At 30.8% G+C, this 24,514-nt stretch overlaps 1 protein-coding gene across 5 annotated transcripts in view; it reads right to left on the reverse strand.

The window, feature by feature from the left end:
* The window catches only part of LOC114326616 (hemicentin-2-like), a 1,177,760-nt gene that overhangs the window by 1,072,080 nt on the left and 81,166 nt on the right, over positions 1–24,514 (reverse strand). The window lies entirely within an intron of this gene.

A 24,514-nucleotide genomic window follows, 5' to 3' on the forward strand; every position in this document is an offset into this window, starting at 1 on the left:
TTTGGTGTAAAGTTAAAATCTTTGGAGTTATAGAGCAAAAATTGAAAAAAACAAGATTTTCGGGCGCAATTTTGTTTATAAAAAAAGTAGCACACTATCTGAGGACTTTGCATACCTACTTTACTTACTTAAGCCGTCCTCTTGTACCTTACGGTGTCGAGGTAACCTTGCATACCTATATTATTAATATAATCATAAGATTCGATTTTAGCAATAAAATTACTGGTAAATAACTTTTCCTTGTATTTTGCTAATTAGCCCAGAGTACTAGTTTAACTTTAAATATGATCAAATCGTAATTACAAAAATGTAATTTTTTGAAATAATGGTGGGATGAAAAGTTCGTAGGCTGATACATAGATGGAACTACTGGTATTAAATACATTATGATTTTTAGTCAGCCCTAACCTTCCAAAGATGCGTGTATAAGTTTGACAGTTGTCGAACTATTAGTTTATGATATATAGCATTTTGAGTGAAGAAATTTGAACATGAGCACTTTTTCGATTTTTTGAAAGTTCAACCGCGTTTATCTCGAAAACTATGCATCCTACGAAAAAACTTGTAGGACCATTTTTGCTGAGAATCCCCAAAAAATACAAACAACTGTTTTGTTTTGCGAAAAATCGCTGTTATGTGATTCCTCAAGTTCTTTGTTTATAACAATCTTATCGACATCCGGATCAACTGTTACTCAAAAAATTCGTGTTCTACGGGTCAAAATACATAAAAAAACTTGGGTAAGTCCATCTGAATTAAGGAGGCCGTTGTCCCCCCTGGCGACAGGACTACTAATTCCTCTAAAATTATAATAATAATTGCGCTTATACACATGCCTTAATTATACAATTAGATCCGAGATGTTCTATGAACCCGAATTGGATAAAACGATCCATCATAAAAACTACATACCAGACTCAGTGACTGATTGAAAATCTTGTAAACGGATCATTCCATTCTTATGACACATGTACACCACAAGAACGATGGAACGAACAGAATGGAATGCGTCTTTTTTAACACGAGGATTTCTTTTCGTATACAATGGAAAAGTTTCCATAAAGTCGCATCGAGGGCGCGAAAAGTTCTGAAAAGCTTTTAGAAACTAAAATAGTAAGTGGAGTATAACAATTTGAAATTTTATGGGTCATGTTATAGTTAGAAATTTTTAGAAAGTCAACAAAAGAAAGTACACAATATAACTGGATGATGTTTTAAGATGAACTTAATTTGGGTACAGTTGGTGTAAATTAGGTAAAGAACTAGAATGGATTTTTGGGACGAGATAGAAAGGTTCTGGATACAAGTTCAAAGAGTTAACTTATTTGATGGTAAAGAAAAAATGAAAGGTTATATTATGACAGTCAGAATTTTCTATAAAAAATCTTTCAATTAGATATAGGAAATGAGTCAATACTCGCAATCTTAAGTTTGTATTTTAATAGTTGTTACATAATCATGGGGCAACCGGTTTCGAGGCTTACAATTTATGCCTCATCTGCAGGCCCAGTACATAAAGTCTTCACAATTACAAACTACAAGAGCGTGATATCACTTACGGAAACTGTCCTACAGCTAAAGATATTCGTGGAAGTCACCAGCCCCATCAAAACAGCTGACTAGTCTAGTATCTCTTAGTCTCTCAATTATTTGTTATATTGTTCAATGTGGACTTTAGTATTACAGTAGAGCGTCGATTATCCGAACGTCGATCAACCGAACGACCGGTTATCCGAACTCCCGACTCCCGCGCCCCGCACTCGAGTACTGAGCAAGCGTTAGTAATTAACGCTTAAAATATGTTCAATTTTCTTCAATTGTGTATCCAAAAATATGATGTTGCAAAGACTGCACTTTTTTGTTTAATTGCTATTTGTCATTATCAAGGTATAAACAAATATACAGTTATATAAATATGGTTTTTATTCACTTGTGGATAAATATGTACGACAATCTTAATATAGTTCGATTATCCGAACAAATCGGTTTTCTACCTCGACGCTCTACTGTAATTCGTGTGTTCTAAGTGATGTATGTTTCTTTGCAATTAACAGTTGTCTGTCTTAGATTTTTGCAGTTGTGCACGTGAATTTTTCAATTTAAGTTTTTGACAATTTAGTTTAATTTTTGACAAAGTTTTTTTCAATTCAGGTTTGCAAAAAACACTCAGTGAAAAAACGGATAAATTTCCTCTGAAAAAAAATAATGAATTCTGCAATTTTTTTTTATTTTACGCTGCAACCTATTAGCTTATTAGCTACCTAAAAAACATAAAACAAGTAAAGGTAGTAAAGTTACAACAGCTGATATAAGCCAGTGTCTTTTAGATAACTTATTGTATTCATTCATGTTTACTCCTAAGGCTTCCTTTATAAGAAAAAATATTGTTTGTATAAATTCATCAATGATTTGTTTAAATTTAGGATCAAGATTTGTTTAATGTTTATATTCGTTAATGGCTCTCACACTCACTGAAATATGTTTAAGAAATGTGATAATCTGAATTGGCTATTTTGATGAACATGAGAATAAGCACGTCTTTTCTGTTAAATTGGTGACTCCTAGCTTAGTACAAATAGATATTAGTATCAATCATCATCTCTGCACTCATGGTGGTATTATAATTACATAATATTGTATAGATGCTGTACCTACACAAACGACAATAAACGCATTTTATCATTAATAAATCCAGGAGAAAAAAAATCATTCCTGGGGAATCACTTTAAAAATAAAATAGTTTTGTGTATCTTGTGTAAAGGACTTTTTTTTCAGAAATACAACAGATTTGATTAAATCGCGTATTCTGAGACCAAAAATAGATCTATTGAACCTAACCTACCTTAGTACAAATGTGCACTTAAAAAAAGTTACAGCCCTTTGAAATTACCAAATGAAAGTATATTTTTCCAATACAGTGCGTCCATAAAATAACGCATAAATTCATTATTTCGTAAACCAGCTACATTAATGAAAAATCCTGAAACGGGTCGATTTTTATTTTTAGATTCAGATTTTTTGGCATATATATCATACTAGTGACGTCATCCATCTGGGCGCGATGACGTAATCAATGATTTTTTTAAATAAGAATAGGGGTCATGTGATAGCTTATTTGAAAGGGTATTCAATTCTCTATTCACTAATATAAATATTAACCTAATTATTTATACAAGGTGTTCAAAAAAACATTTTTTTAATTAAAATAATTGAGACAAAAAGAAGAATGTACGTAATTTATTTAATTCAAAATACGTTTTACTGTTGTCAGAAAACAGGAAAAAAATGTTTATTTGAGAAATAAATATTGTTTTTTGCTTAAATTCAATGTTAAAGCTGCCACCCACCTGTCGCTTGGCAGTTTGAACATTTCGTTTAGGCGAAAATCAATGTTTATTTGTGAAATAATTTTTTTTTTCTGTTTACTGACAGTAGTAAAATGTATTTTGAATTAAATAATTACATTATATTCTTCTTTTTGTCTCACTTATTTTAATTAAGAAAAATGTTTTTTGAACACACTGTATAAATAATTATGTTACTGTTTATTATTGGATAGAGAATTCAATACCCTTTCAAATGAGCTATCATATGACCCCTATTCTCATTTAAAAAAATCATCGATTTCGTCATCACGCCCAGATGAATGACGTCACTAGTATGATATATATGCCAAAAAACCGTAATTTAAAAATAAAAATCGACCTGTTTCGGGAATTTTCCTTAAAGTAACCGGTTTATGAACTAACGAATTTATGCGTTACTTTATGGACGCACTGTATATCAAAGACTTATGAGATTTGATATTGAAAATGGACATGTGAAGTATCACAAACTAAAGTGAAAGTGCAATGTAAATGTAACGTAGTAACCTATTGGGTATTTAAAATTGATTCAAAAAAACGAAAACCGGTTTTTTGAATAACCGGTTTTTATGACCGGTTATGACCGCCAGGTTAAACCAAAAGTAAAAAAACCGGTTTAACCGAAAACCGGTGTTTTTGTCAACAACCGCCATCCCTACTGCGTTCTAGCGATCGTACGTTCAAGTTCTCAGTATGTGAAACTGGGCATAGGAACAGCGCCTCCTAAAAAAGGAAAAACTGAGGAAGAAGAAGAGGAACACGTATGCATACCTGCAAGATTTTTATATTGTACCAAGGGCGGATCCAGGACCGATTTTCTAGAGGGGCCATGAACTTTATTTGGAGAGGCGGTACCGGGGGGTCTGGGGGTAATTTTTAAAAATTAGGGTTACAATGGTGAGTTTTAAGGCACTTTTCACACACTTTTAAGTGTCATAAAGACATTCAAAACTTATCATTGTCAAAGTATTATTAAAATTAGTTTCGATTTCTACACTTTTCTTCCAGTTTCAGAATCCAAGTGGCAGTTGTTTCAACAACTTTAATACCCTTTTTGCCAATGCTTCTCCTGTTAGGCCTTATTTTTCCCATCTTTCTTGATTTTCACTAATTATTTTTATGTTTTCATAAGCGTCAATGAACTTGACAAAGTCTTCACGAATGTATTATTGTGTATGTATCTCAAATTAACAGAAAGCCGTTCCACGTGGGATACGTCGGTCGTTTCGTCAAATCTGACAGAGTAATAATTTGCACTTTGAACCTGATTAAATATTTTTTTAAATTATTTCTTCACCAAATCATGTTATCAATAATTGATACAGACTAGTGATGTAACGAATATTCGCATATTTTTGCATATTCGCATTCGTATTCACATTAGCAAAATTTGTGCGAATGTTTTGCGAATATGAATATCAGAAAAAAAATAATTTGAAGATAATATTACATTAATAAAATCAAAATCTATTCGCGTGTCATCTTTTTTTTATTAAGAAAAGGTAACTTAACCTCGTATAATCACATTATCAGCCTCTACTTTATTTTATTATTTGGTATTATGAAATAACGCTTAAGATTCAGATTGATTTTCACTACATATCAACTAGTTTCTCATTATAAATATATAAAACATGATAAAAATAGACACTAATTCAAAAAACGGAATATTCGCATTCGCATCCGCATTCGCAAATGTCGTTAGCAGATATTCGCATTCGCATTCGTATTCGCGAATGTTCAAAAAATGACATTCGTTACATCACTAATACAGACTAGAATAGACTCGTGCTACTAATGTATTTTGCTCGGGAAGATGCTGTGGATAGGTGTTGTTTGAGAGTATTATCTCACGAAGCGAGTTTAAACCGTTACATTCCTCCTCATTGCTAAGTCCAGCTCCAGAGCATCTTCGTCTAGACGCAGAAGGCCATTATCACGATGGCCCCCTAGAGGAATATTTTGTCCACCTAAGAACACTAATATACTCTACTATTGGTCGTAGTCTTACTCTATTTTCTTGGATCTGTTTAGACCTCTGAGAGTCTATCTGGTTGATGACTAACTTTTGTAAGTTGCAATAACTTTGTATAAAATCCAGCCCAACCTGAACGCACTCCCTGTGGTATGATGTTTTTTCATGGGTTTGTATGGCCCTGTCTTTGCCCATGAGTTTGGCGAAAGATGTTAAAGGTTTCGTGACAAGGCTTTGGGCTGTCATCCCTTTATTGTGGCCATATTTTTATTAGAATAATAAAACGCAATACTTGCAAAACCTTTTGAATGTGCGAAAGTACCAACCAACACCGTTGTTCTAAGTGTTAGTGATCCAAGTAACGTTTCATTTCTTTTTTATTTTTTGTGTGTACAGAATATGGAAATTGATACGTTTTTGATAGCTACCAAGGTCGTTCTAACAATTGGCACTTTGTAAAGTTATCAACATTTTGATTTAAAAAAGAGCCTATGTAATTTTTGAAGCTTCCATTGCTGCTATTGTTCAATTATATAGTGAAGAAGACATATTTATCCCCTGTTTTGTACATATGTGTATATGTGTTTTGTATATGTGTTTGAAACTAAAAACATTTGAACTGCAAATAATTAAATTTATATTTTTTTAAATTCTCGGGAGGAGCCATGGCCCCCTCCCTGGATCCGCCATTGTATTGTACTTATAATGATCATAGTGCTCACTTTTCTAACATATCTTTGAAATGAATTTAGAATAAAAATTTTAAATCAAATCTATTTTAAAATTAAAAACCTCAACAAAGTTTCGAGTTCTCGTTCGCTTTTTGTCGTTTTTACTTTTTCAAATTAAAACAATGAGGACATTTTAAAAACAACTCTAAATAATTCAAGCAGGGTGTCGCTTGATGTAAGGCAAAAGAATCGACATCGTTACAAAATACGAATATCAGATTCGCAGAGCGGCGAGGAGAAGAAAAAAAACTTTTTTCCTTTTTATATTCAAAGAGAACTGGGGTGGAAAGGAAAACAAGAAACCGCGCAAGGTTTCGGCTTGTGAAAGTACAAGTTTTGAAAACGTATAACAAACGAGCAAATACAAAGTGCCGATAAGTTTTCGCGAGCTGCTGTATTATATAACTAAGAAACAAAACAGAAAAAAAATATCAGTGGTGCAGTATTGGAAAAGTTAACCTACTGTTTTGTTAAAGCGTATTTAGAAGTGTATTGTAGCGGTGTTTTTAAAGGGGGCACTTTTAAGGATTTGCTGTTGAAACAGTATTTTTTTTTATTAAATTTTATTAATTTTAAAGTGTGCATAAATATACAATGCAGTAAACGCCACGCTAGTAGACACACGTGTACCTAATTTCTAGGTGTGGGCTAATCCGGCCCGTTCTTACCTGTGACTTTTATGTTTGTCATGTCATGTGATTGTCATGAAACTATTCAAAATAATTATTTTTACATACAAATACAATATATTAATGTAGGATTACATTCGTTTAAGTTATTTTAAAAGAATCAACCCTAGACACTAGACAAACCGAAGATAAAAGCCTACATTAATTAATATTTTTAACTATTTATAATGGGAAATAAGCCACAATATTATTAAAAAATTATTTTTATTAACGTTTCGACGCCCAAATCGGATGCCGTTGTCAAAATACAAAATACTACTAACATAAACAAAAATGTTGTTACTTAGTAAAAAAATTCTTCTAGTAATTTATTTAATTTGACTCATTTATATCGGCAATTCAGATACATATGATACATTTTAAAGTAGAAGACTTTAAAATGATATTGCCAATATTTATGAGTTGCGTTCCTGGGACGACTTTACTGAAAGATGGTTCATTCGATTACATGAAATCAACCCCAACTCAAGAATATCCGTCACAAAAAAATCATAGCATGTGATTTGTCTTTAAAAAGACAACCACATGCAACGGTGACATTAAAATTCTCGCGTTAGAGATCTCATAGTAAATCACGAGGGAAAACCAGGAAAAACCTCGTGATACTATCCCGACATCGTAAGTATTTGGTCTTACATTTAATTTACTCTCAAAATTAATACCAAATTCTGACTTTACTATAATTTTGTTTAAATTATAAATAATATCAATAATACATGGATATATAAGTAATACTAAAATATAAAATATGTACTAACTCGACTATTGACTTACTAATTGTGGTATTTTCTTTCTATTGACTTCCTCTTTCAGTATGGGTATCCACATCCTACTGCATTCCACCGAGGAATTTGCGACACAATTGGTTTCGTTTAGCATAATTAGAGCCGCTTCTTTGATTTTTCTCTTTTTACTATCTGATTCTTTCAGGACTATACTTGAATCTCTCCACTGAACTCTATGTTCATTATCCCATGGGTGTTGACATATTTGAGATCTATCAAATTCTCTATTTTTAATATAAGACTGATGTTTACTTATTCTAACGTCTAATGGTATTGATGTCTCACCTAAATAAAATTGTTCGCATTCACAAGGTATTTTATAAATGCAATTCTTTGTTCTTTCTTGATCATTGTTAGGTTTAGTTTTAGATAGAATAGATCTCAATATGTTTGTTGTTTTGAATGTTGTTGAAATGTTGAATTTATTTCCTATTGTTTTAAGTTTCTCGGATAGTCCTTTTATATATGGTATTGATATTTTCCTCGTATTATTTCTTGTGAATGTTGTAGGATCCCGTTCTAAGTTGTTCTGTTCCATTCGATCCAATCTTGACAATTCCTTATTTATAAACGATAAAGGATAATCATTTTTTAGTAAAACAGATGTTAACAATTGTTTTTCTGCTAAAAAGGAATTTTCGTTAGAACAAGTAATTTTGGCTCTATCATATAAGGATTTAATGATTCCCTTTTTAACGTTGATGTTGTGATTTGATTTGTAATTGAGATATCTGTTGGTGTGTGTTGGTTTTCTATACATTTGAGTCTCATATCCAGTATCCTTCTTTGAGACTAAAACATCGAGGAAAGGCAGGGTGTTATTATATTCCTTTTCCATTGTAAATTTTATTGTCTCTTCTTGATCGTTTATAATATTCAGGAATGTATCCAACAATTCTGATCTATCAGGCCATATTGAAAACACATCATCTACATATCTCCACCATACAGTGGGTTTTAAATTTTGTTTAGAAATGATATTAGTTTCGAAATCCTCCATAAATATATTAGCCAATAATGAATAATGAAACCAACTGTGTCGCAAATTCCTCGGTAGAATGTAGTAGGATGTGGTTACCCATACTTAAAGAGGAAGTCAATAGAAAGAAAATACCAAGATTAGTAAGTCAATAATATCGAGCTAGTACATATTTTATATTTTAGTATTACTTATATAGGTATCTAGTATTATTAATATTATTTATAATTAAACATGTTACAAGTCAGAATTTGATATTATTTTTTGAGAGTAAATTAAATGTAAGACCAAATACTTACGATGTCGGGATAGTATCACAGGTTTTTCCTGGTTTTCCCTTGTGATTTACTATGAAATCTCTAACGCGAGAATTTTACTGTCGTTGCATTTGGTTGTCTTTTTAAAGACAGATCACATGCTATAATTTTTTTGTGACGGATATTCTTGAGTTGGGATTGATTTCATGTAATCGAATGAACTATCTTTCAGTAAGTCGTCCCAGGAACGCAACTCATAAATATTGGCAATATCATTTTAAAGTCTTCTACTTTAAAATGTATAATATACGTCTGAATTGCCAATATAAATGAGTCAGATTAAATAAATTATTAGAAGAATTTTTTACTTAGCAACAACATTTTTGTTTATTTTAGTAATATTTTGTATTTTGACAACGGCACCCGATTTGGGCGTCGAAACGTTAATAAAATTATTTTTTCATTTTAATTGTGGCTTATTTCCCATATAAATAATTAATCATAAAAATGCCACAAGGAAATAGCTTCAGAACAATCCTTTTGACGTCGTCATCGAAGAGGTAGTAGACCAGGGCCCATCTGTAAAAATATTAGTACATTTGGACGTTGAGAGGTGACTCAAATTTTTTTGCAGAAATTGCTTGAAAATAAATCAAATAATAATATTTGAGCTATCCTCCCTCTCAAAAAGGTCCGGAACATTGTTTAAATAATCAAAATGTCAAAAAATTAAGGAAAAATTCGATTTTTTTCTTGGTTTTTTGATTATAACTTTAAAAGTATTCATTTCCGAGAAAAGTTGTACTAACATAAAAGTTGCATAATTAAATTTCCTACAATATGGAGTTGGATAAAAATTTAAAAAATAGTCACCCTTGTTGCAAAATAGCAATAATTGTGAAGAAAACATACAAAAACAAGTATTCGTTTTTTACGTTTTTCAAACATTTATGCTACACTTAGGACCTTCATATTTCATCCTGAAAAACTTTATGATACAGTAAAACAATACTGTAAATTTCATTAAGATCAGTTTAATAGATTTTGCAAAATAAATTTTGCAATCCGGCTTTCGTAAAAAAAATTCATTTTTTCAAAATGTTACAGGACTGAAAATAAAGCAGATAGCAAGTTGAAAATTTTTTTGCATATAGAAGTGTACTGTACCTTTCATTTTCAATTTTGAAAAATTAAAATCGATTAACACCACGGCGTCAGGATTTTTTTTAAATAAACATTAATTATTCGTGCTACGCGCAGGACAGCGGATAGTTTGCTCTGATTGGGCATTCCAATGACCTTTGATAATGATTGATACATTTTAATTTTTATTACATTTCGATATAAATAAATAAATTTATTTATTGTAAAATAAAAACACTTACTCTATCATTTGAAATAACACTTTTATTAGCAAAAACTTTCTTTGTTCATATCGATACATTTTTGACAAAGTAACGTAAGTGACATTTTTGGCGAAAATCATGTTTTTTCATTAAACTAACACTATTATTGTTTGGAAGGTACTGAAAAAGTGTAGTAAGCCTAGAATTACTTTAAACATAATATATGTATAGGCTTACTACACTTTGGCAGTGCCTTCTGAACAATAATAGTGTTAGTTTAATGGAAAAACATGATTTTCTTAAATGTCACTTACGTTATTTTGCCAAAAATGTATCGATATATTTTAACTTAAATAATAAAAGTTTATTATTTTTAAACATATGCAATTGTTTAAACAATATTTCACAAACAATAATAAAATTAGTTTGATTTTTGTGGTATTAAAATATTAAAATACAACAAAATATAGAGTAAGAAAATAATATATTATATAAGGATTGGAAGACATTTTGGTGGAAATCAACCATTTTGGTGAATCGAACACCGCTGTCCTGCGCGTAGCACCAAAAATTAATTTTTATTTCAAAAATTTTCTGACGCCGTGATAATTAATCGATTTTAATTTTAACAATTGCAAATGAAAGGTACAGTAAACTTCTATAAGCAAAAAAAAATTCAACTTGCTATCTGCTTTATTTTCAGTCCTGTAACATTTTGAAAAAATGAATTTTTTTGCGAAAGCTGGATTGCAAAATTTATTTTGCAAAATCTATTAAACCGATCTTAAACCAATTTACAGTATTGTTTTAATGTATCATAAAGTTTTTCTGGGTGAAGTATGAAGGTCCTAAGTGTAGCATAAATGGTTGAAAAACGTAAAATGCGAATACTTGTTTTTGTATGGTTTTTTCGCAAATATTGCTATTTTGCAACCAGGGTGACTATTTTTTAAATTTTTAACCAATTCTATGTTGTAGGAAATTTAATTACGCAACTTTTATGTTAGTACAACTTTTCTCGGAAATGAATACTTTTAAAGTTATAATCAAAAAACGAAGAAAAAAATCGAATTTTTCCTTCAATTTTTGACATTTTGATTATTTAAACAAAGTTCCGGACCTTTTTGAGAGGGAGGATAACTCAAATATTATTATTTGATTTATTTTCAAGCAATTTCTGCAAAAAAATTGAGTCACCTCTCAACGTCCATCTCAAAACAGATGCGCCCTGGACTATAGTTCTACCTCTACTTCTTCTGTCTTCTCTTGGTTTCCACAATATAATTTTTTGGGCCCACCTCCCGTCCTTAATTCTGGCTACATGGCCCGCCCAATTCCACTTCAGCATAAGTGGAAGAATAGAAGAATAGTAGGTCGTAGTATTTAATTGTTGCAGATTTTCATTAATAGAGTAATTTCGCACTTCTTATGCTGTACAATAGAGTGGACAATTGGCTGTAGACAGCGTGTAGTGATTATACAAAACAGTGGCAAATTTGTGAAATATATTATACTGAGCGAGCAAAGTATGCAGTACTCTTCGCAGTGTGCAAGTACTTGGAGGGGATACGAGAAACGATCGTGCGCGAATAGCGGAGAAATATTGCAACTTTCTTAAATAATTCATATTTTATTTTCAATTGAAATTGTCAAATTGACGTATATTTTATACCTACTGTCATTGAAGAAGAAAAATTATATGTTGCTCCAGAATATTGATATGATATACAATTATTATATAAAGGTAAATTTAATTAATTGTATTTTGCTTGCGGTAGTGCATTTTAATAATTAATTTTATTTACTACATACAATTGTTTACCTTTTAATAAGATAACCTTAATATTACTTTTTCTTCTTATAATTCTTTTGGGCCATGGCCTTGACAATTGTCCAGTAACCAGGACCAATATGATTGGCCAATATAATTAAAAGTGCGAAAAAAGTTGCCCAGTTATGAAACCAGGTTTCGCTTTTCCGAACTTGCACGGTCCCTTTTGTTATACCTATCTCTTACTATCAACGAAGAGTTCATTAAAACCCTTTAATTAGTAAGTAGAATAACAAAATGGTTTATATATAGTTTTCGCGTGAGCAATTTAGAGACCGGTATAATAATCAAAGGGCTCATATTTTTAAAATAAACTTTATTTTTATAACAAGCGTAATAAAAACAAGTACGGCCATAAATCTAACTGGGTTAACGATTTGAAAAATAAAACAATTGTTAAAAAGCAATTTGTTTTCAGTATGCTCGTATTTCAAGTTATTTAATAATGTTGTAAAACAATCAAAATCGGATTATATTGTTATTAAAAGAATTTGATATATTCTGATACGACAAAACGTTCAATAAATGTTCGGTGATCGATCATAATATAGTCAGCGTTTTAGGGTTGTTGAATGAAAAGCTTTCTTAAATATATAAAAGAGTATTTAAAATCCCAGATTAAATATATCCCATTCAATCTGACATTGGAAGGAATAATCAGGAAAAGCAGAATAAACATGCAAGATAAACGATATTTAAAAATGGGCACCAATGCATAGCATTTGCAGATGATTTGACACCATTAGTAACAAGCAAGAAAGAACTACAAAAGTTAATGAGAAGCCTAATAACAGAAGCCAAAACATTGGGACATAAAATAAATGAAGAAAAGACAAAGTATATGATAATGGGAGAGATCCAAAAAGAAAAAGAAAATAACATCATAGTACAAATAGATGGAGAAAAAACATACTTGTTCAAAAGAGCCCAAGAAATGAATTACCTGGGAGCCAAAATAGATGAAAATGGTCACGAGGAAGGGGAGATAAAGGCAAGAATAGTTAAAGGAAATAAAAAGTGTGGAGCATTACGCACATTAACGAAATTCAAATAGTCCAGAAAGCCACTGCGCATCCGCTAGGAAAAATATTCTAATTCGGATTTTTTGCAAAATCTTACTCAAAAAGGACTCCTTTTAACAAATTTGCATGTTGCCAGGACCAAAAGGTGGTCAAAAAATTTTTAAACGTTTTTTTTTTTTGTTTTTTCCTAAAATTATTTTTTTTTTGCATGGAAAAAAGTTTTTTTAGGTTTTTTGGATCATTCCAAACAGAAAAGGTCTTTAGTGACTTTTCTCTAAAAATGTTAGTTTTTGACATATAAGCGATTAAAAATTGAAAAATTGCGAAATCGGCCATTTTTAACCCTCAAAAACTATGTGAAAAACTGAAAATTTGAATGTTGCCAAGGTAGGTAGAAATTCTTTAAACATCGATTGATAAAATCCCGAAGATTTTTTTGCAATACAATATTCAAAACTCCTTTGTTTTTTAATTGCTAATCAAGCGTGCGCGACACTATTTTCCACCGACAGTATGGTGCAAATGAAAGGAATAACTTATTTCGTAAACCGGCGACTCTAAGGAAAAATCCCAAAACAGGTCGATTTTTATTTTTAAGTTATGATATTGTGGCATATATGGTATACTAGTGACGTTATCAGTCTGGGCGTGATGACGTAATAGATGATTTTTTAAATGGGAATAGGGGTCGTGTGGTAGCTCATTTGAAAATTTCTTCAATTCTCCATTCAGTAATGTAAACATTTACATAATCATTTATACAGGGTGTCCTTCTACTTATTTTTTTGTCAAATAATTTAATTTAATAAAAATTTTTTGGACACCCTGTATAAATAATTATGTAAATGTTTATATTATTTAATAGATAATTGAAGAACCTTTCAAATGAGCTAGCACACGACCCCTATTCTTATTTAAAAAAAATCATCGATTACGTCATCACGCTCAGATGGATGACGTCACTAGTATACCATATATGCCACAATATCATAACTTAAAAATAAAAATCGACCTGTTTCGGGATTTTTCCTTAAAGTCGCCGGTTTACGAAATAACGAATTTATTCCTTTTATTTGCATCATACTGTCGGTGGAAAATAGTGCTCGATTAGCAATTAAAAAACAAAGGAGTTTTGAATATTGTATTGCAAAAAACTCTTTGGGATTTCATCAATCGATGTTTAAAGAATATCTACCTACCTTGGCAACATTTAAATTTTCAGTTTTTCACATAGTTTTTGAGGGTTAAAAATGGCCGATTTCGCAATTTTTCAATTTTTAATTGCTTATATGTCAAAAACTATCATTTTTAGAGAAAAGTCACTAAAGACCTTTTCTGTTTGGAATGATCCAAAAAACCTAAAAAAACTTTTTTCCATGCAAAGAAAATAATTTTAGGAAAAAAACAAAAAAAACGTTTAAAAAATTTTTGACCACCTTTTGGTCCTGGCAACATACAAATTTGTTAAAAGGAGTCCTTTTTGAGTAAGATTTTGCAAAAAATCCGAATTAGAATATTTTTCCTAGCGGATGCGCAGTGGCTTTCTGGACTAAAATACGTATCAAGAAAAACAAAAATCAGAATTTTTAAGATTGTTATTAGACCTACAGTAACAAACGAATGCGCAACATGGGTGTTGAAAAAGTTAGAAACAGACCTTTTAGAGAGATGGGAGAGAAAAATGCAAAAAGCAATATATGAAGGTGTAAAAATAGAAGGTCAGTGGAGAAGAAGACCCAATAAAGAATTAGAAGAACTATATAAAGATCCAACGATCACGATGACGATCAAAGCACAGAGAATACGATATTTGGGCACATTGAGAGAATGGGAAGTAAAAGAATGCCAAAAATGGTACTCTCACGAAGACCAATACAAAAGAGAAGGAAAGGCAGGCCAAGAAAAAGATGGAAGGACAGTTTGTAAGAAGACCGGAAGAAAAGTAATATTGAGAGATGGAAAGAACTAGCATTTGACAGAAAGAGATGGAGGGAGGTGGTGAAAGAGTGTATAAAAAGACTGAAGTGTAATTAAATAATATTTGTATGATTAAAATAAAATGTAATCAGGTATGTAAACATTTTAGCCCTACACCTACAAGGCCTGTTGAGCTTAATAAATAAATAAATAAAATATATAAAAAGTATTTAAAATAAAAAAAAATTAAATCAAAATCTTGATGAGGAATAAATTGCTAGAGAATGGAAGGCAGGAACAACTAGAACCATACCCAACAGAAACGCAAGAACCCTCGAAACTCCATGGACCAAAGAAAGAGACAGAGGTCTCTGAACAAATGCAACAATTAGAAATAAATAATAAGCTGGATTTTGCTGAGAATATCAATTTTGGAACCCCAAAAACATGCAATAAAAGGTTTACCACTCCTACTTCCCCCTAAAACCCCCTTAAAAATATACTCTGGGCTAATTAGCAAAATACAAGGAAAAGTTATTTACCACCAATTTTATTGCTGGAATCGAATCTTATTATTGTATGTATTAATAATATAAATATGCAAGGTCCGCAGATAGTGTGCTACTTTTTTTATAAACAAAATGGCGCCCGAAAATCGTGTTTTTTTCAATTTTTGCTATATAACTCCAAAGATTTTTACTTTAGACCAAAAACACCCAAATAAAAATTCACCGCAATTAAATTCTGCATAGAGACGTGGTTTTTCCGATTTACTTCGACGAAAACTTTCCCCGGAAAAAGCGGGTTTTTCCAACAAAATCTTTAATTTTCAACTAAACTTTTAGATAAGTAGTTGTTAATCAATAATTAAATAACTTGGTAACGTAAAAGCCCTTTCCTAATATATTATAACTCTAGAAGTCTATGGAAATTGAATGAACAGTTTAGCAACAATTAAAATGTTAATTAAAAATTTACGGTCGCTATAATAACGACAATAATTATGATGCATAAGAATAACTATGATTTTTACATAAAAAGACACTATACCTATCTAATGTACTTTACAGAATTGAAATTGGACAATTAAAGCGGCCTCAGGAATATTTTAAAATTATAAACAATTTTTTGGTTTATAAACAAATAGAATATCTCGGGAAATATTAAACTAAATTAAATTGTGAAAACGGTATTCGAAACACAGAGGCAGGACGCTTCTTCTAAAAGAAAAAACGTTTAATTATGATGAGTGGTTCATGAGATACAACCGGTCAAAGTTGACCAGAATTTACGGCAAAGATATAAAAAATAGGATCATAATTTTTAAACCATCATCTTTTTATTTTTGTCCTCTTTCTCCACACCAATTTTCATATCTTTAAAATCCTCATAACATATATTATTATAATAAAAACTATCGATAATACGTGTGAAAATTGCCAAAAATAGCAAAATTCCAATCAAAAATTAGGTTGGAGAAAATGTAACCCTCAAAGTTCAAAATCGGTATACGTTAACAAAATGCATTTTCTCGGCTTCCCATGGAGCAATTTCCTTCATTCTTTTTTTGTTCCCTAATAACTCGAGTAGAGCCATCGAACTAACGCATTATTAAATGTCAAACTTGCTTTTGTTTTGTTACAATAGATTAATTTATTAATAAGAACAGAAAATTACATATTTTTTCCAGTTGTAGGCTTTTTTTAGATAAACTTACTACAAAGGTACCTTTTAATTTGAAAATCTCAGTTGAAAGCTGTATAATTATTTAAACAATTTTTATTTAAATAAATTAAAATATTGTGTTATAATAAATAAATTAATTTATTATAACAAAACAAAAGCAAGTTTGACATTTAATAATGGGTTAGTTCGATGGCTCTATTCGAGTTACTTGGGAACAAAAAAAGAATGAAGGAAATTGCTCCATGGGAAGCCGAGAAAATGCATTTTTTTAACGTATACTGATTTTGAACTTTGAGGGTTACATTTTCTCCAACCTAATTTTTGATTGGAATTTTGCTTTTTTTGGCAATTTTCACACGTATTATCGATAGTTTTGATTATAATAATATATGTTATGAGGATTTTAAAGATATGAAAATTGGTGTGGAGAAAGAGGACAAAAATAAAAAGGTGATGGTTTGAAAATTATGATCCTATTGTTTATATCTTTGCCGTAAATTTCGCTCAACTTTGACCGGTTGTATCTCAAGAACCACTTGTCATAATTAAACGTTTATTCTTTTAAAAGAAGCGTCCTGCTGCTGTCTTTCGAATACCGTTTTCACAATTTAATTTAGTTTAATATTTCCCGAGATATTCTATTTGTTTATAAGCCAAAAAATTGTTAATAATTTTAAAATATTCCTGAGGCCGCTTAAATAGTCCAATTTCAATTCTGTAAAGTACGTTAGATAGGTATAGTGTCTTTTTATGAAAAAATCATAGTTATTCTTATGCATCATAATTATTGTCGTTATTATAGCGACCGTAAATTTTTAATTAACATTTCAATTGTTGCTAAACTGTTCATTTAATTTCCATCGGCTTCTGGAATTATAATATATACTGAAAGGGCTTTTACGTTACCAAATTATTTAATTATTGATTAAGAACTACTTATCTAAAAGTTTAGTTGAAAATTAAAGATTTTGTTGGAAAACCCCGCTTTTTCCGGGGAAAGTTTTCGTCGAAGTAAATCGGAAAAAAAACGACTCTATGCAGAATTTAATTGCGGTGAATTTTTATTTGGGTGTTTTTGGTCTGAAGTTAAAATCTTTGGAGTTATAGAGCAAAAATTGAAAAAAACACGATTTTCGGGCGCCATTTTGTTTATAAAAAAAGTAGCACACTATCTGCGGATTTTGCATATCTATATTATTAATATATACAATCATAAGAATCGATTCCAGCAATAAAATTGCTGGTAAATAACTTTTCCCAAAAATGGCCTATTCTATAATCAGCCCAGACTAATAATAAAAATGGCATAACTTGCGCAATTTTTATTTATTTAACGGCTGTAAAGAAACTGACTTCATTTGCGACAAAATGCAAACATTGGATACGAAAGCTGCTCTTTCCAACTTTAAAATGCATTTTGATTTTTGTCGATAGGATACTCTAAACAAAAGATATCGAATTTTTACCGTTAAGTTGATACACATTTTATTTACAAAATTGATTTCGAGTTCGTAAATGTGTATCAATTTGACGGTAAAAATTCGATATCTTTTGATTGGAGGGTCCTATCGACAAAAATTAAATTACGTTTTAAAGGTGATAAGGGCAGCTTTTATATTAAATTTTTGGATTTTGTCGTAAATGAAGTCAGTGTTTATACAGCTGTTAAATAAATAAATAAAAACTGCCCGATTTTGCCATTTTTTACTCTTATGTACGGTTTTAGGCGGAAGCCAGAGCTTCCCCTAAAGAAGAGTGGTAAACTTTTTTGCATCTTTTTGGGGTCTCAAAATTGATATTCTCAGTAAAATTCAGCTTGTTCGCACGATTTTTAGATGTCAAATCTCTCACGATTGGACTAATAATACTCTTAGCCCAGTAAATGAACGGGAAATACGGCGATACCGTGTAATTTTCAGAGGCAACTCCGAATTGCATGAAAATTTGAATTTAGGTTCTACTTACCCTCCACTTCAAAGTTGAAATTGTGCCGTTGGTTGCTTTTACTTGGGGGGTGACAGTAACTCCTTCTAGGGGGTGAAAAAAACATACGTTCAAGATAAGACCGGAAATGGATAAATAGACTGATTTTAAGCATTTCTTGTTCTATAATGTTTTTTATGTAAGTCAATACTTTTCGAGTTATCTGCGATTAAAAATGTGTATTTTTCGACAAAAAAAACTACGTTTTCAGACGGTTTTTCGCAAATAACTCAAAAAGTAAATATTTAATCGAAAAAGATATCCTTAGCAAAAGTGTAGCTTATAAAAAACCGAAAAAAACGGTGTATCAGTAAAGTCTATGAATCAAGTAAAAACAAAGTTGTAGCTCATGAAAATTCGTTCTTATTCGTCTAATTCCAAATCGAATATTTCATGGTGAAATCACCGAAAAATTAAGCACTTTTCGGGAAAAACCCTTTCGAACTTTTTTAAAGTGTTTATAGAATGCTTTATTTTAATTGTTTACAAAAGTTTCTAGCATTAAAAATAAGCGAGTTACGCTAAAAATAAAGTTGGCCCTCTTTTTTTTTGTAAACAAATCATGAAAATCTCCCCGTGTTTAGCTCCCCAAGTGAAATTAATCGCTACCGCTTTACAAACAATTTACTTACTTATCTATTTTTTATATGATCTGTCAGTCTCGCCGGTTTAAAGTGCTTATTTTCTAAAGGGTTATAGTTGAAAAAGCTTGAACGGGTCACTATAATCACGAGTGTATGAAAATTTTGAACAGCCATATCTTAACCAATTCTTGTCTCACGGAAAAACAAAATAAAACTATCATATTTATAATAGCAAAACCTACATTTCTTTACTCTTTAAGATTTTTCTTATCACTAATACTTTCTCAGTTATTTTGAAAAAAGTAAATTTTTCAAAAATTTGTAGAAACATTTTTTTTACCATAAAACCAATTTTTTTCAAAAATATGCACTTTAAAATAATCAAACTTATAGATCATATAAACAATACACATTCAGTTAAAATAAATGGTACAGCGTTAACGATTAATTTTATTTAGGGTGATAAATAGAGGGAGGTTTTCACGATTTTTTTACCAAAAAAGGGGCCAACTTTTTTTTCAGTGTAACTCGGTTATTTTTTTATGCTAGAAACTTTTGTAAAAACAAATGTAAAGCTTTTTTTAGATGCTTTAAAAATGTTAATAAGCTTTTCCCGAAAAATGCTTAATTTTTCGGTGATTTCGCGTTGAATTATTTTATTTGGAATTAGACGAATAAGAACGTATTTACCATGAGCTACAACTTTGCTTTTACTCAATTTATAGACTTTGCTGATACAACATTTTTTTCGTTTTTTTATAAGCTACAGTTTTGATAGGAATATTTTTTTCGATAAAATATTTACTTTTTGAGTAATTTGCGAAAAACCGTCTGAAAACGTAGTTTTTTTGTCGAAAAATCAACATTTTCAATCGCGAATAACTCGAAAAGTATTGACTTACGTAAAAAACTTTATAGAACGAAAGTTGCTTATAATCTGTAAGTTTATCCATTTCCGGGCTTATTTTAGACACGCGTTTTTCACCCCGCGAGAAGGGGTGCCTGTCACCCCCCAGGTAAAAGCAACCAACGGCACAAATTCAACTTTGAAGTGGAGGGTCAGTAGAACCTAAATCCAAATTTTCATGCAATTCGGAGTTGCCCCTGAAATTTACACTCCAAAACGGTCATTTATTGGGCTATCTGGCAAATGGCAAATATTTTGGCAAAATTTTGGAATGTGTTTAATTCGTAGAACAAATATAAAATTTTGTTCTGAAGCTATTTCCTTGTGGCATTTTTATAATGAACTATTTTGATTGGGAAATAAGCCACCATTAAATTGAAAAATTAACGTTAATAAAATTAGTTTTTCATTTTAATTGTGGCTTATTTCCCAATCAAAATATGTTAGTCCGTTCTTTAACGGTAAAATATTGCAAAACCTCTAAATTTTAAAGAACCGCTTGGATTGACTTGAAATTTGGCATACACATAGCTAACAAGTCAAAGAAAAAAAAGTGATATTGTGCCGATATGTGCTTTTGCTCCGGGGGTGGTTTTCACCCCCTCTTGGGGGTGAAAAAGTATTCGTCCAAAGTAAGTCCGGAAATTGATAAACTGACTAATTTTAAGTAACTTTTGTTCTATAGAGCTTTTTCACTAAGTCAATACTTTTCGAGTTATTTGCCAGTGAATATGTTCATTTTTTCAACAAAATAACCACGCTTTTAGACGGTTTTTTGCAAATAATTCAAATAGTAAGTATTTTGTCGAAAAAACATTTATAGCAAAAATATAGCCTGTAAAAAATTTAAAAAAGATGGTGTACATATCACGTTTTTATACCTAGTAGAAGCAGAGTTATAGCTAATTAAAAATAGGTTCATATTCGTCAAATTCCAAATGGAATACTTTAACGTGAAATAACCAAAAATGAAGCATATTTCGGGGAAAACTCATTTCAACTTATTTAAATTGTTTAAAAAAAGCTTCATTTTTGTTTTATAAAAAAAATTTCTAGCATTAAAAGTAAACAAGTTACGCTCAAAATAAAGTTAGTCCCTTTTTTTTTGGTAAAAAAATCAGGAAAATCACCCCCTAATTAGTATCTCAAATGAACTTAATCGTTACGACTTCACAGTTTCTTGACTCGTGCATGTATTGTTTATATGATCTGTAAGTTTCATCGGTTCAAAGTCCTTATTTTTGAAAGGACTGTATTTAAAAGGGGTTGAACGAGTCACTGATCACGAATGTATGCAAATTTAGAAACGCCAAATCTTAATCAATTTTTGTCTAACAGAAAAACAAAAAAATACATGATATTCAGAAAAGCAATGCTGACTTTTTTTGTTTTTCGAGTTTTTTGGTACCTCTAACATTTTTTAAGTTATTTTGAAAAAAAAAGCATATTTTTCAAAATTCAAATTTTCAAAAATTTTACATTAAAATCAATTTTTTTCCAAAATAAGCACTTTGAATCGATGAAACTTACAGATCATATAAACACAACATAAGTAAAATAATTTGTGGAGGGGTAACGATTAATTTCATTTAAGTTGTAATTATGGTTAATTAGGGGGTGGTCTTCCCGATTTTTTTTGCCAAAACAAAAGGGACCACTTTATTTTGAGCGTAACTTGCTTAAAGCTAGAAATTTTTTATAAAAACAAAAATAAAGCTTTTTTTAAACGCTTTAAAAAAGTTATAATGGGATTTTCCCAAAAAGTGCCTAATATTTTGGATATTTCACTTCGAAGTATTCTATTTGAAATTTGGTGAATATGAATATATTTTTCATTGGCTATAACTCTGGTTTTACGAGGTCCAGAGACCTAACGCGTCCACCATTTTTTTTTTTACTTTTTTACAGGCTATATTTTTGCAAAAAAACGTTTTTTTTTCGAAAAAAATACTTACTTTTTGAGTTATTTGCGAAAAACCGTCTAAAAATGTAGTTATTTTGTTGAAAAATGAACATATTCACTCGCAAATAACTCGAAAAGTGTTGATTTGGCGAAAAAGCTCTATAGAACAAAAGTTACTTAAAATTAGTCAGTTTATCCATTTGCGGACTTATTTTGGACTTATATTTTTTCACCACCAATAGGGGTGAAAGTCACCCCCAGGGCAAAAGCACACATCGGCACAATATCACTTTTTTTCTTTGACATGTAAGCTATACATATGCCAAATTTCATGTCAATCCAAGCGGTTCTTTGAAATTTAGAGCAAAAACCGTGAAAAAATGGACTATGTAGTTAGATATAAAATTTGTTTTAATAGAGATTTCAGTTCTCTACAAATAGTTCCTTATGACTTTTGATGTACAATAATTAGGGAAGCAGGAATTCAACAATTTAGGAATTTCCCATTGATTTTCCGATGACCCGTTAGACGATTCACCGCCCGGTATACTCTTTAGGCAGGCCGCACATCAAAGAAACATGAAACGTAAATTACGTTTCATGGAAATAAACCATTGCTAAACAAATATATGTCCGGCCATTTATGAAACTCTCCGAAAATAAAAATGTGTCATGAGCATGAATCACACTCATTTCATTGGTAGGCGGACTTTGAGATTTGTTTAGCAGTGTTTTCTTTTCATGAAACATGTTTTTCGTTTCATGTTTCATGTTTTTCGTTTCATGTTTCTTTGGTGTGCGGCTTGGCTTAGATTTAATTTTTCTTTAACAATGAAACCTTTCGACCTATTTAACATTTTTACTCCCGTGTATGTTACTTCACATCAGCGTCAACTACATGGGCCGTCAACAAAAATTAAAACTTTCTCAAAATATTGGAACGATTGACGAGAATGCAAAGAAACCGGAGGCTTCGAAAATTGAGTTTCGTTCCTTGTCGTCGTCTTCAGGAATTACAAATTTTCAGTTGCATCTCTTTTGAAGTAAAACAAACTTTTAATTAACTTAGCACAGGCGTTCGCCCCCTTTCGGTTTACAAAGACCGGGTCCGTGGCAGATTTCATATCCTTCGACTCATCTAATGAAGCAGCCGTTTTGTGTTTATTTACGCATAATATAAGAATTTTCCCTTAAGGAAAAACGAAGAAAAGTGTATTATGGAACTTAATAAAGGATTAAAAAATTACATCTTCTGTAAAATTTAGTATTTAGACACACTTTTATGTGATTTATTGTTGTAGGATAATAAAAAGTCTAAATGTGTTAAATCGGGGAGATTAAGAGTCCAATTTATTTGGTTTCTAAAATATCTAAAATTGATCAGGTATAAACATTCCTCTTGGACCTAAGTGTTCCCTTTTACTAATACTCTTAGCAGATTTCATATCCTTCGACTCATTTAATGAAGCAGCCGTTTTTTGTTTACTTACGCATATATGATATAAGAATATCCCTTAAGGCAAAACGAATAAAAGTGTATATTATGAAACTTAATAAAGGATTAGAAAATTGCACCTTCTAAAATTTAGTATTTAGATACACTTTTATGTGATTTATTGTTGTGGATAATAAAAAATCTAAGTGTTTTAAATCGGGGAGGTTAGGAGTCCACTTTCTTTCATGTGGTTTCAAGATACTGTTTTGTATTTGTGGTTTATTGATCGTATTAGGTACTTGTGTACCTAAAATCTACGACTAATTTGGATTAGGGGTGCAAGTTTTGACTTAAACGGTCCGCTGTTCTAAGAAAGTTAATAGCAAATTCGGGAAGAGTTTTGAAGCATTGAAAAAATTTAATTAGTACAAAAATAAAAGAAAATTACAAATTCTATTGTTTTTAAATTGTAGTGGTAAGTATTTAGATACTGATAAAGTAGATAAAGTAATAACAATAAAACTTGAAATTTTTGTTAATGAAAACATGGAAATGATACAATGTAAAAAAGATAATAAAAGAGGAGACAACACTATACACTTTATGTTTCGCCGATGAACAAATTCTGATTGTTCAGAATCATGACGACTTGAGTTATATGATGCGGAAGCTAACAGAAGTATATAACAAATGGGTCTTGAAGTCAACATTTAGAAAACTGAAGCCATGTGTATTGGAGAAACAAAGCAGTCCATTACATTAGACCAGGGGTCGGCAAACTGCGGCCCGTCAATGCACTAATGTAATTTTAGGAGAAAATCAACAAACTTATGAAAAATAATAAATAAAGACAGAAAGACAACAGACGCTTAAAGACAACAGTTGCATGGACCGAAATTCACTAAAATATAAAAAAGTTAATAAGGCAATAAAAAAAAGGATAAAACAAGACATCAGGGACTAAAATACCGAACAAATCGAAAATATTATAGGGAAAATCAAGAGTATGAAAGTGTTAAAAACTCTAAATAGGAAAGACCGATAACAAATACACCTGATAACAGATATAAATGGAATCACTATAAATGACAAAAATTATTTAGTAAATATTATTGAATA

Source organism: Diabrotica virgifera, chromosome 3, assembly GCF_917563875.1.
Source record: "Diabrotica virgifera virgifera chromosome 3, PGI_DIABVI_V3a".
Taxonomy (NCBI): Eukaryota; Metazoa; Arthropoda; class Insecta; order Coleoptera; family Chrysomelidae; genus Diabrotica; species Diabrotica virgifera.